Source organism: Somniosus microcephalus, chromosome 2 (genome assembly GCF_052327205.1).
Source record: "Somniosus microcephalus isolate GS21.2 chromosome 2, FLI_Smic_1.0, whole genome shotgun sequence".
Lineage (NCBI taxonomy): Eukaryota > Metazoa > Chordata > Chondrichthyes > Squaliformes > Somniosidae > Somniosus > Somniosus microcephalus.
Genome location: NC_140988.1, coordinates 46,860,852 through 46,874,048, shown reverse-complemented (window position 1 = coordinate 46,874,048; position 13,197 = coordinate 46,860,852). Strand labels below are relative to the sequence as shown.

Below are 13,197 nucleotides of genomic sequence, written 5' to 3'. Positions count from 1 at the left end.
GTCCACTTGCGACACTCAACTCTGACCTGATGTGATAGTACTTTGGACAGGAACCTTTTGGCCAACAATGATGAATGTTCTCTATTACTGTTTGTAACACTGTATCTTTTACTGTTTCTTCTGCTATTTGCTTTAATTTTGTGTCTGACTCGGGCAGCGCAGCAGTGACCATACTCACATGAACATCCACGTCTTCCTCAGTAGAGCTCACATGACTCATTGTGGGTGCTCGGGATAGTGCATCTGCTAACACTATGGCCTAGAAATTGGGTATAGCCCCGCTTGGGGCGTTAGAATTGGCGGAGCGCAAATTTTATAGCCAGGCGCAACTTATCGACACCTCATGCGATATTGGGTTGCAGCGCCCCAAAGGTGATTGAGGCACGAGTTCAGGCGTTACACGGGGCACCTAAGGCGCTAACATGCCGGTGCAACCCAATATCGGGGCGTCCAGCCGCAGCGCAGGTGCTCTCAATTACCGATGACCACGAGACTTCCAGGCGCCGGCCAGCTCTTAAAGGGGTGGGTCAGGCAGCTCCAGCATCCACACTCTGCGCCTTGTAGGCCTGCAAATCGGCGCAGGCCCTTCTCTGGCGCAACAAACTTGGATCCTATGGAGAGGGTGAGGCAGAGAGCAGAGCGCTTCAGCACTCAGTCTCTGGAGGAATTGGTGTCCGCAGTGGAGCGCCGGCGAGATGTCCTATACCCAGACAATGGCAGGAGGCCTAATCATAAGGACTACCGACGAGCTTGGAGGGATGTTTCTCAGAGGGTCAACTCCAGCAGCATGGCAACCAGGAGCCCTGTCCAGTGCCGGAAGAAATTCAACGACCTCACTCGGGTCATCAGGGTGAGTGGAGTTAATGTAAACTTATGCATCCCCCCACGAGCACCTGACTTTATGGCTACAGGGTGCACTATACCCCAATGGCCATCTGTCAGCAAGCACCCATGGCCCTTTCTGGTCACACACATCCACATTTGACTCAGGGCATCATGTAAGGGCTGTTCCACCATGGGGGGCATGAGAACATCACTCAGGGCATCATGTAAGGGCTTTTCCGCCATGGGGGGCATGAGAGCATCACTCAGGGCATCATGTAAGGGCTCTTCCACCATGGGGGGCATGAGATGATAACTCAGGGCATCATGTAACATCACTTCCCGTCCTTTGCCCTGCAGGCCAAGCTGGCGCAGATTCGAAAGGATCAGCTTTGCACCGGAGGAGGTCGTCCTCAAGTGGAGCCTCTGACGGATCTCGAGGAGAGAGTCCACCAGATTGTGGGAGGACGTCTGAGTGGTCCTGTCACCACTGCAGCTGCTGACCCCATTGTCCACAGCGATGGTAAGGTTCTCAACTATTACAGCTGTCACCTTTCAGTTTTTCCCCCCGCCAGCATGCTTTCTCAATGTGGACCCATGTCATAGCATTGCCGCACTGTTGCATCCCTTGCTGCCAAACTGTCCTTTTGCTAAAGCCACTCTTCAACCTCCCTGCTTTCAGATGCTGCATCACCAGCTCGGGAGCCGGCCCCTCAAGCTGCCAGTGCAAGTGCCTCCGGAGGCGACAACCAGGAGGAAGCCGGACCATCCGTGCCAGCCTCAGGGGAGCCCCCGCATGTGGAGACTGGGGATAGTAGTTCCCTTGAGGGGAGGGGGGGTGCTCTGCTGAGGAGCCAGTTGCAGGGACCAGCGGCCTGCAGTAACGCGCGGGGGGTAGGGACGCTCAGGGGCCGTCTCCCCGGAGGGCGAGGCAGGCCACCATGACTGCTGCACAGAGTGCAGAGGAGGTGCGTAGCCTTGCGGAAATGAGCGCCCAGGCCCGGCTCAGGCACACTGAGCTTATGGCTGCAGTGGGGAGGATGCCTCAGTCCATCGACACACTGGCAAAGAGTGTGGTGGGCTTTGGCGCAGCAATGGAAAGGACTGTCCAGGGCTTCGGGGCAGCAATGGAAAGGTCTGTCCAGGGCTTGTCCGAAGCAGTGGAAAGGACTGTTCCGGCCTTGTCCGAAGCAGTGGAAAGGACTGTTCCAGCCTTGTCCGAAGCAGTGGAAAGGACTGTTCATGGCTTCTCCGAAGCACTGGCACCTGCCACGCAGGTCCTCACTGCTGCCACGCAGTCACTTGCTGGCCTCGTCCACACGCAGATTGAGGTCACGCGAACACTCACTGCTGCCACCGTAGCTGCATCAGGCAGGATCACCCCAGGCCCTTGCAGCGCCACAGCAGACCATGAATCTGTGGAGCAGTCGATAGCGGCGGATGATCCGGTGCGGCACTGTCAGAGTGCCAGTGTGTCGGCCGACCACAGTGCAGGTGTCCTCTCTCTGCATGTGACCAGTCCTGATGCCAACGCTGGCACGTCAGCAGAGCAGCTGCCACCACCTGCGCGGCACACTGCTAGCAGACATGCCCAGTTGGAGCAGCCTGCTTGCGGGACCTCCAAGCCCAGAGGTCACTCAGGCCGTCCCTCAGGGGCTTCAGCGCCTCCAGACACTCAGCAGGCGTCCCCCAGCCTTGACCCAGCCACTGGGGTACCATTACGGAGGAGCTGCAGGGAGGGAAGGGGCCGACCTCGTAAGAGGAGTCAGCCTCCATCAAGGGGTCACCAGTAGAGGGAGGTGCTAAGACGTCTCTTTTTCCGGTTTTAAGGCAGTCCACACCTGTTGTGTTTGTTTGTTATGGTTTGGTTAGTTTCGGCGGGTTGCCACACAGTTATCTGTTAGTTTGTTAGTTATGATTTCTGTTGCCATTACATTGTCGTGCTGGAAGGAAGCACTTGTTTGAAAATAAAGAAAACTTTTTATTTAGAATCGAGCTGTACACTATTTACAATCATCGATGCCTTCATAGGCTTACAGCAAACCGGAGGGCGCTGTTCGAATCACAGCCACCATTGCGTCCGAGGGGCCTAGAACCGAGTCCTTTTGAGCCTCTGACAAATGGCCCTTCCAGTTTCTGGAGCCCTCCCATCTTCCTGCTCCTCCTCCTCCTCCTGATCCTCCTCGCCCGCATACTCCTCCTCCTCCTCCTCCTCCTCCACCTCCTCGTCCGCCTGCTCTGCTGGACCTTGAGGGTCGGCTGGCATTGGCTGGGTGCATCGAATGGCCAGGTTGTGGAGCATGCAGCAGACACAACGATGCGCGCCACATGCTCCGGTGAGTACTGTAGGGCGCCCCCCGAATGGTCTAGACAGTGGAAACGCTGCTTCAGCACACCAATTGTGTGCTCCACAATGTTCCTGGTGGCCTGATGGCTGCTGTTGTAAAGCTCTTCTGCCGGGTTGGTGGGCAAACGGAGCGGGGTCATGAGCCATGGGCAGAGAGGATAGCCCTTGTCGCCCAGAAGCCAGCCTCGTGGGTGAGCCGGGGCCTCAAAAAGGTCAGCCACTGAGGTCTGCCGCAGGGTGAAGGCGTCATGGCTGCTGCCAGGGAATTGTGCGTTCACCGCCATGATCATCTGCCGGTGATCACAGACCAGCTGCACATTAAGGGAGTGGAACCCCTTTCGGTTATGGAACTCCTCCGGATTCTGCAATGGCGCCTGCAAAGCCACGTGTGTACAATCAATGGCCCCCTGCACCATGGGGAAGTCCGCAATAGCCGCGAAGCCCTGTGCACGCTCCCCCTGCTTCTCCAGGGTCAGAGGGAAGGTGATGAATTCGCGCCTCCTTTTGTAGAGGGCAGTTGTAACTTGCCGGATGCAGCAATGCACCGCAAATTGAGAGATATTAGATATGTCCCCAGCTGCTGCCTGAAACGGTCCGCTGGCGTAAAAGTTGAGCGCAACAGTGACTTTCACGGCCACCGACAGAGAGGTCCTGCACTGTATCCGCGGCTGCAGATCCCCAGCAAGCAGGTGGCACAGCTCCGAGACAACATCCTTACCAAATCTCAGCCTTCGCTGACACTGCTCCTCCGACATGGTAAGGTAGGAGACCTGGTGCCTGAAAACCCTGGCAGCGTATGGTCGGATTTGGCGACGTCCATTGGCCCTCCTCCTTCTGGCCAATCCCGGCCCTCTCTCCCTCTGTCTCTGTGCCCCTGCCAGTTGCTCAGCAAGGATGACGTTCCCCTCCAAAGCAGCTCCCATTATTCTGGCCGACGAATAAGACGCAGTCAGCTTTCTGGATCCAACTGCTCTGAACAGGGCTGAAGGTCCCAAGGCTCCTCTGGCTCAATAGTAACAAGTCTGTGCCACTGAAGATCTGCAACTCTCTCCAGCAGCGAGCAGTATGGCCAGGCCAAATGGCTGCCGGTTTTATACTAGTGCTGTCCCCTTTAAAGAGCGCCCCCCGAGTACGAGAAGGACCTGGTAACGTTCCATCCAACTGTCACTAATAGCGCCAGGCGGAACGGAGGGGGGCACCACTGAATTTCCAGAACGGGGTGCCGAAAAGGCGTTGCACAATGAAATGACGTCATGATCTGGTTGCGCACGCGAGCGGGCACAAAGAGTTAGTGCCAGCGCTAAAAGGCTACTCAATATGGCAGGAAGCGCTGGGTTCACTGCGCCCACCCGAAAATTGGGTAACACCCCAAATCACGGGCTCTTTAGGCACTAATCGCTGGCGCAACCAACCGAATTTCTAGACCTATGTATTTGCCTGGTGTGTAGATCAGTTCAAAGTCATATCTTTGCAGCTTCATCATAAGTCGTTGAATCCTTGGAGACATCTCATTCAGATTTTTTTTTATGATGGCAACCAGTGGGCAGTGGTCTGTCTCAACTGTGAAGGTGGGAAGTCCATATATGTAGCCATGGAACTTTTCTAGTCCAACTACCAAGCCTAGACATTCCTTTTCAATCTGGGCGTATCGACACTCAGAATCAGTCATAGACCTGGAGGCATAGGCAACAGGCTTCCAATCTTCACCTTCTGCTTGTAGCAAGACCGCGCGTAGGCCATCTTTTGATGCATCCGTTGACACTTTGATTCTCTTTGTTGGGTCAAAGAAGGTGAGTACAGGTGTGGTTGTCAGCACTGTTTTGAGATTCATCCACTCCTGTTCATGTTTTTCTGTCCATGCAAACTCATTTGTTTTATGTAGCAGGTCTCGCAGACAAGCTGTCTTGGCTGACAAGTTAGGAATGAACTTTCCAATGAAGTTTATCATCCCCATGATGCGTAGCACTCCTTTTTTGTCAGTGGGTCGGGGCATGTTGAGTATGGCGTTTACTTTTTCCATATCTGGCTCTATTCCTTTACCAGATAGATTATCTCCTAGGAAAGTGACTTCCTGGATGCTGTCGAAGTTTCGACTGTTCAATAAGACTCTGTGAAACAAAGTGATCGTCAAAGGCAGACTTTATTTAACTACTTGCTAGCAAGGGGAGCAATCACGTAGGCAAAGGCTATCGTGACTTCTCCGAATACATGGACAAAAACACCTCTTTTTATACACAAAGATCAAAACCTTTTATCACATGGTATAGTATTGAGAGACACAATTAATAACATTAAAAAGAGATGAGTAAGGAATGTTTAAGGTCAACAAGAAGATGACTAAAGGGTCAGCAGAGCCTCGGTGTCTTAAGATAAGGTTAGCCAATAGATAATCAAAAGTCATGATGCAGGAATACCTTTAAATAAAGTTAATTAATTTTATACAATGGAGACGGTTTGTCTCTCACTTTGGTTCTGGACATTCATATGAATGTTTACAGTACATGTCCTTCGGTTATCATGCTTTTTGTTCTGCTAAGCTTATCTTGTTTACTGGAACTGCTTAGCCTGCAAGCTACAAAGGAGTCACATCCTCTTCCTTAAACCGCTTCCTAATATGGGCCTGCCCGTTTCCCCTTATGTTATACTGTGTGAAGCCATTTTGGCCTGTTGAAACAGTTCCAGACTCCATTTTAATATAAGAGAGTATGTGTGCTTATTTTATACTAATATGTGTGGATATATATTTCTATGCTGATGCACTTCTACATTCCCCCATTTTGTCCTACCTAGGACAATATAGCCCACATTAATTCTTTCAGTCCCTTTTGTCGGTCCTCGTGCCAAATTTAAATTTTGGCCTAAGGATACCGACTTCATTTCCGTTTTGACCATCCCCGGGATAATACCTGTATGGTTATAATTGGGTTGATACCATCCCTGGAAGGTGGTCAGATTATAACCTGCTGATCTCCACTGAATCATATCCATGGTTCTGTCTGGGTTGCCTGAACTATTTCGCCTTATGATCCATTCTGCTGTTTCGGAAATATTAAAGGGAATAGATCTTAGTGGGATTCCTCCTGTGGTGTGAATGGGTATATGGACACAGACCCAGCAACTAGATCTACCACTATCCTTAGCATGCTCGTAAGCCATATACAGAAAAGTGTTAACATGTAATTCTCGTTTCTTTCGGGGTTCTTCAATATATCTCTGACAGTTTACGTATACCATCTCAATGAGCACAGACAGCGTGAACAATAATTTCATCGTCTCAAGTCTTTTTTTTTTAAATGTCCCCGTCTGGTGCTTTCTTGCAATGGGATGCGTGTATCCAGGTCGGTCTTTCCTTGTTTTTAACAGCTGTGTTCGTTGTCAGGAGTACTTGGTATGGCCCTTCAAAGCGTGGTTGTAGTCCGTTCTTTCTTTTGAAGACCTTTACGTATACGTTATCTCCTGGTTCCAAGTTATGGCACCTTCCTTCCGCTGGTTCCGTTTGCGCCTCTTTTACCTGCTGGTGAAAGCTGGAAATACATCTAGTTAATGCAATACAATAGTTTAACATGTTCTCATCCATTTTATGGATGTCCATTTGCTTAACCGTAAGTGACGCTGAAAATGGCAGTCTTAGGGGTCGTCCCATAACAATCTCATGTGGCGATAGTCGGTTGTCCTGTTAGTTGCTGCTCGCATTATCATCAATGCTAGGGGTAATAGTTCGACCCATTTAAGTCCAGTTTCATTGCAAAGTTTAGAAAGTTTATTCTTCAGCATACCATTATATTTTTCTACCAGTCCCGCTGACTCTGGATGATAGCTGCAGTAGAAGTCCATTGTCACTTGAAAGTTGTGCAGGTATACCAAATCGTGGTACAATTTCTTTTAACAAACATTTTGCAACAGTAACTGCATCATTTTTTTTTTTACATGGAAAGGCTTCAATCCATCGTGAAAACACATCTACAATAACTAATACATACTTAAATCCTAAACATACCGGTAATTCAATAAAATCCATCTGTAAATGTACAAAGGGTCTTGTTGGATTTGGGTGGGAGGCAGCCTGTACCTTTTCCGTTTTAACAACAGAAAATGCTGGAAAAACTCAGCAAGTCAGGCAACATCCGTGGAGAGAAATTTGAGTTGACGTTTCGGGTTTGACCCTTCTTCAAAACTGGAGAGAAAAGGAACTAGATCGAAGGCAGGGCTGCGATCGGACAAAAGAATAAAAGAACCAAAAGAAGTAAAAGAGATTAGAAGCTAGACGAGATGGTAATAGGCTGTGATTAGGTGTAAAGTGTACTGGCAGGGCAAAAGATAGCTGCCAGGTGTGAGAGAGAAACAAAAGGAAAGGGGGGGGGGGGGAAAGGAAAGGAGTGGAAAAATATAAGTGAAAATGAAATAGGGGCCGAGGTTATGATCTGAAATTGTTGAACTCGATATTGAGACCGGAAGGCTGCAGACTGCCTAATCGGAAGATGAGGTGCTGTTCCTCGAGTTTACGTTGAGCTTCTGTGGAACAGTACAAGAGGCCAAGGATGGTGAGGTCCGAGTGGGAATGGAGCGGTGAATTGAAATGACAGGCGACCGGAAGCTCGGGGTCACCCTTACGGACTGAACGGAGGTGTTCCGCAAAGCGGTCACCCAATCTGCGTTTGGTCTCCCCAATGTAGAGGAGACCGCATCGTGAGCAGCGAATACAGTATACTAGATTGCGAGAAGTACAAGTAAATCGCTGTTTCACCTGGAAGGGGTGTTTGGGGCCCTGGACAGTGGGGAGGGGGGAGGTATAGGGGCAGGTGTTACATCTCCTCCGCTTGCACGGGAAGGTGCCAGGCAAAGGGGAAGGGCTGTTTGGGGTGATAGAGGAGTGGACTAGGGTGTCTCGGAGAGAGCGGTCCCTGCGGAATGCTGAAAGGGGAGGGGAGGGGAAGATACGTTTGGTGGTGGGATCACTTTGGAGGTAGCGGAAATGCCGGAGGATGATCCGTTGAATGTGGAGGCTGGTGGGGTGAAAGGTGAGGACAAGGGGAACCCTATCGTGGTTCCGGGAGGGAGGGGCAGGGGTGAGGGCAGAGGTGCGGGAGATAGAACTGACACGGTCGAGGGCAGTGTCAACCACGGTAGAGGGGAATCCTCGGTTGCGGAAAAAGGAAGACATGTCTTCCGTTTTACCTGGGTTCATTGTTTGGCAGGTAATGCGTTGTTCACTAATTTGTTTTGTAATTGTCATAATTCCTGGTGCATACCATGTTTGATTAATATAGTCTGCCATCCCCCCTTTGCCCGCATGCGTGAACATGTTAACGCATCGGGCAATCCATGGACTTAAAGATTTAGGAGCCACCATACGGCCATCCTGGTGAACCCATACCCCTTCGGGTGTTTTAAAACAAGAATCATTCACCCAAGCTAACACTTCGTCCGGACTGGCCTGTAATTGATAGGCCAAAACGTCATCAATTGTGGGTGGGGGATTGTCTGGATCTTGATTTCTAAGAACATATGCAGACACTTGTGACCCTGTATCAGAAAGAGCAGCAGCCTTAGCTGCTCGATCCACCCTATCATTGCCCAAAGAAGCCTGGTCTTGATTGCCTGTATGTGCTTTGCATTTAATAACAGCAATTTTTTTTTTTTTATGACACTGGAGAGCCTTTAAAAGGTTATCAATTTGTTCAGCATTTTTAACTGTAGATCCTGATGAAGTCAGGAATCCTCTAAGTTTCCAAATTTGACCATAATTATGAGTGACTCCAAATGCATACCGAGAGTCAATATAAATATTCACTGATTTTCCTGTAGCTAAAATACATGCTCTTGTAACGGCAAACAGTTCTGCTTGTTGTGCTGAAAAGAAAGATGGTAGTCAGCATACTTGGATAATTGAATGATCATTGGAAATGGCATATTCACTTTTTTTGCGAGCCCTTTTCGTCTCTGAGGGCTGATCCATCCACATAAAATATAAAATCGCTATTGTCCAGAGGAGTTTCTACAATGTCTATACGAGGCTTAGTGATAAGCTGAGTCACTGATTCACAATGCCTCTTGGGTAGGTGATACAGTAAGTAGACGACCTGCTAATTGCATGAGGGTTAACCCATCGGTTAAGACAATGTTCTGTAAATCATGTTTGAGGCACTGCGGAAAGAGAGTTTAGCTTTCTGTATAGCCTTGTGGCAGCCTGGTCCATGTGTATTGGGTTCCTTTGAACGTGAAGGCAAACAGGAACTGGGAATCTTGGTGAATAGGAATGCTGAAGAAGGCTGAGCAGAGATCAATGACCGTATAATACCTTGCATTAGGAGGTATACTGGTCAGGATGGTGGCTGGGTTTGGGACCACCGGGTAGGCAGGGAGAACAGACTCGTTAACTGCTCTTAGGTCTTGAACCAACCCTGACTTATTCTCCACTCCTGTTGAACTGCAGCTTTTGATAGGCGTAGGACCATCTGTCCTAGATCAGAAGGTTTGAATTCATGCGCCACTGCTAGTGTACAGTGTGGCTTAGAGTCTTTTACCCTGAATAATTCCCATGCTGTTTGGGTCAACAAGATTGGTGACGCTATTCCTTCTTGCCCAATTAAAATTCTTCGGATTTTAAGTGAATATTTCTGATGCAGAAAGGGCTTGTAATTAATTGCCACTTCTAGATCTTCTCCCGTTTTGTCATAATAGGCTATACAATGCAATTTATCATGCCAATGTCCTAAATTAAACTGCTTCTGGTATTCTGATACTGATCTTGTGGCATACTGCAATGCTCCCACAGCCATCAGTAATTGTTTACTGAGGTTGTCATCATGATTAGTTCAACAATACAAAATAGGAGAATTGTGGACCTGCAATGGGTACATCCCACATCTGTCAGTTGGAACATATACCTTCAGTCCTTTTTCCATACATGATATCACTGCTTTCATTTTACACAACAAATCTCTTCCTAATAAGTTGATGGGAACGTCTTCAGATAATAAGAATGCATGCTGTTCATGAAAGTCTTTCATCTGTACATCCAATGGAGTGGGCCATACCATAGTCTGGGTTGTTCCTGAAAGTCCTACACACTTGACACTCTGATTGATACAAGGTGCTCCTACTGCATATTGTTTAGTCAAGACCGAATTAGTTGCTCCAGTGTCTACCAAAAAATGGAACTTGTGTTCCATTCATATTTAAATTTATAAATGGCTCTTCTTTAGAATTTAATGATACTGCAGGCAATTGTACCACAGCCTGTTGTTCCTGGGCAATGTCTGGGGTGGGCTCTAAGTAACGTCATGCTGAACAATTTGGATTTTGTCCAAACTCTTCGTTTGGGCCACTTTGTTTTCCCCAGGGATTGCTAGTTGTCCAATTAGTCTGTGGACGAGTGTGAACCTGGGCTTGGGTATTTCTGTTTCCGGATAAATTTTGTGGACCCTGCCAACCCTGATTTGTTTAACTTTTTGTTGTTTATTCTGTTCCTGATTAATCTCATCCCTCTTTTTATTATGCTTACTAACTTCTATACTTCGTTCGCGTCACCTCTCTGCTTCCTTTTTCCAATCTGAGAAGGCTGACCAATTAACTTCCTTTTTTTTTTCTTTTTCTCTGCGGGTCTCTAGTTACGAGGCAATTCTCTAGACATGTTATTCTGTCTAAATTAAAGGTTCCGTCTATAGGGAATGGGTATTTGTCATTCTTGGTCCAATTAGACCATTTAGGTAAATCATTTGTGGATGATCGGCCACAATTTTGAAAAATATGGAAAGCTGGGGTTCCCCTTTCGGGGACCTTTCTTTTGTGCAGCTCCCATCCTAGTTAGTTTTCAATTTCCACTAGCTGCACTTGTTCTGGGTCGCAAGTTTTACCCTCAACCCTCTTACGACCCCTACAGGCTGACCAAAGTGCTGACAGCGATGAACAATAACATACAATAATAACAATCAAGAAAATACTAAGGAATAACTTGAAGGTCCAAACAGGTACACAAAAGAACTCAGACATAAAATAACATAAGTACAGTTATGCAGGCTTTCTACAAAAGCTAAATTACAATCCGACAGTTTTCTCGATCTGCGTGGTACGCTCTACAGATCGAGGCCTTATTTTACAAGCTTTTAACAACTAATGACTGAGTATCACGATCCTAAGTGCCTTTATGCCTCTCCGCCCACTTCAGGGTCCTGACCTTCGCGTGGGGGATTTCCCCTCTTAACAACCGGTCTAAGGCTGCGCGTTTGAGACAGGCACTTCCTTGTCCTAGTCGATCAACTCAGTCACTAACAGTTTTCCTTTAAATCTTTACAAATTTTACATATGCATATAAGCGTTATTTTACAAAACAGTTGTGTTTTATTTCTGAATCCTTATTCTATACTTATCCTTACTCTAACTGCCTATCTGTCCTTCGGGATTACTAGGTAGTCCCTTCACAGATTACGTCACTGTGCACTCTCTGCCTATCCTTCGAGCTAGTCTCTTCACAGGCCCTCTGGTACCCTTATTTCTTTCTTTCTGTGTCTATCCTTCAGGCTAATCCCTTCACAGTACACTCACATATATTCCGGAACTCAACCTGGTCGCGACCTTTCTGTTGTCTCCCTTTGTCCGATAGTTTTGAAACCTGAACCGGCAGTATCCTTCTCCTTTTAATGTCAAGATAAAAGAAGCAAAAGGTTACACAAGTTAACTCAAGTTCCAAACACACATGAGTCTTAACAGATCGCAGTGCTCCCGTCGGAAGTAACAGACTACACCAACTATGTATCTAAAGAGAAATCCTTTTCTGTGAGAAAACCTCACTTATGGCCATTCAGGATTTGTCATTAGCAAAGTATGGTGTCCTCGTCCGAACTTACCGAAAGGCAGCAAGCGATCTCGGTGGAACCTCCAAGAAACTGTCGAAGTTTCGACTGTTCAATAAGACTCTGTGAAACAAAGTGATCGTCAAAGGCAGACTTTATTTAACTACTTGCTAGCAAGGGGAGCAATCACGTAGGCAAAGGCTATCGTGACTTCTCCGAATACATGGACAAAAACACCTCTTTTTATACACAAAGATCAAAACCTTTTATCACATGGTATAGTATTGAGAGACACAATTAATAACATTAAAAAGAGATGAGTAAGGAATGTTTAAGGTCAACAAGAAGATGACTAAAGGGTCAGCAGAGCCTCGGTGTCTTAAGATAAGGTTAGCCAATAGATAATCAAAAGTCATGATGCAGGAATACCTTTAGATAAAGTTAATTAATTTTATACAATGGAGACGGTTTGTCTCTCACTTTGGTTCTGGACATTCATATGAATGTTTACAGTACATGTCCTTCGGTTATCATGCTTTTTGTTCTGCTAAGCTTATCTTGTTTACTGGAACTGCTTAGCCTGCAAGCTACAAAGGAGTCACATCCTCTTCCTTAAACCGCTTCCTAATATGGGCCTGCCCATTTCCCCTTATGTTATACTGTGTGAAGCCATTTTGGCCTGTTGAAACAGTTCCAGACTCCATTTTAATATAAGAGAGTATGTGTGCTTATTTTATACTAATATGTGTGGATATATATTTCTATGCTGATGCACTTCTACAATGCCAAACTGACACTTGGCTTTGTTGAGCTTCAGTCCATTCCGGCGTATGCTCTGTAGCACTTTAGTCAGTCTCTCATTGTGTTCTTTCAGTGTGGAGCCCCAGATGATGATGTCATCAACATAGACCCGAACTCCTTCCAGACCTTCAATTATGTGTTCCATCGCTCTATGAAAGATTTCAGATGCAGATATTATCCCGAAAGGCATTCTGAGGAAACAATACCTGCCAAATGGTGTGTTGAAGGTACAGTATTTGGTGCTCTCTTCATCCAGTTTTAGTTGCCAAAATCCTTGTGAGGCATCGAGCTTTGTGAAGTATCTGGCACTTGACATTTCACTGGTGATTTCTTCTCGCTTGGGAATCTGGTAGTGTTCACGTTTCATGTTTGCATTTAAGTCCTTTGGATCCATGCATATTCTTAGATCATTGTTCTTTTTCTTTACACATACCA

General features: G+C 47.2%; 1 long non-coding RNA gene across 1 annotated transcript; it reads right to left on the bottom strand.

The window, feature by feature from the left end:
- Window positions 1–5,290: 5,290 nt before the first annotated feature.
- LOC147122701 (uncharacterized) lies at window positions 5,291–11,998 on the bottom strand. The gene is made up of 2 exons (XR_015081446.1): window positions 11,714–11,998; window positions 5,291–6,693 (listed from the first exon to the last, which is right to left on the bottom strand). It is a non-coding gene; the product is annotated as an uncharacterized LOC147122701 (long non-coding RNA).
- Window positions 11,999–13,197: the final 1,199 nt, after the last annotated feature.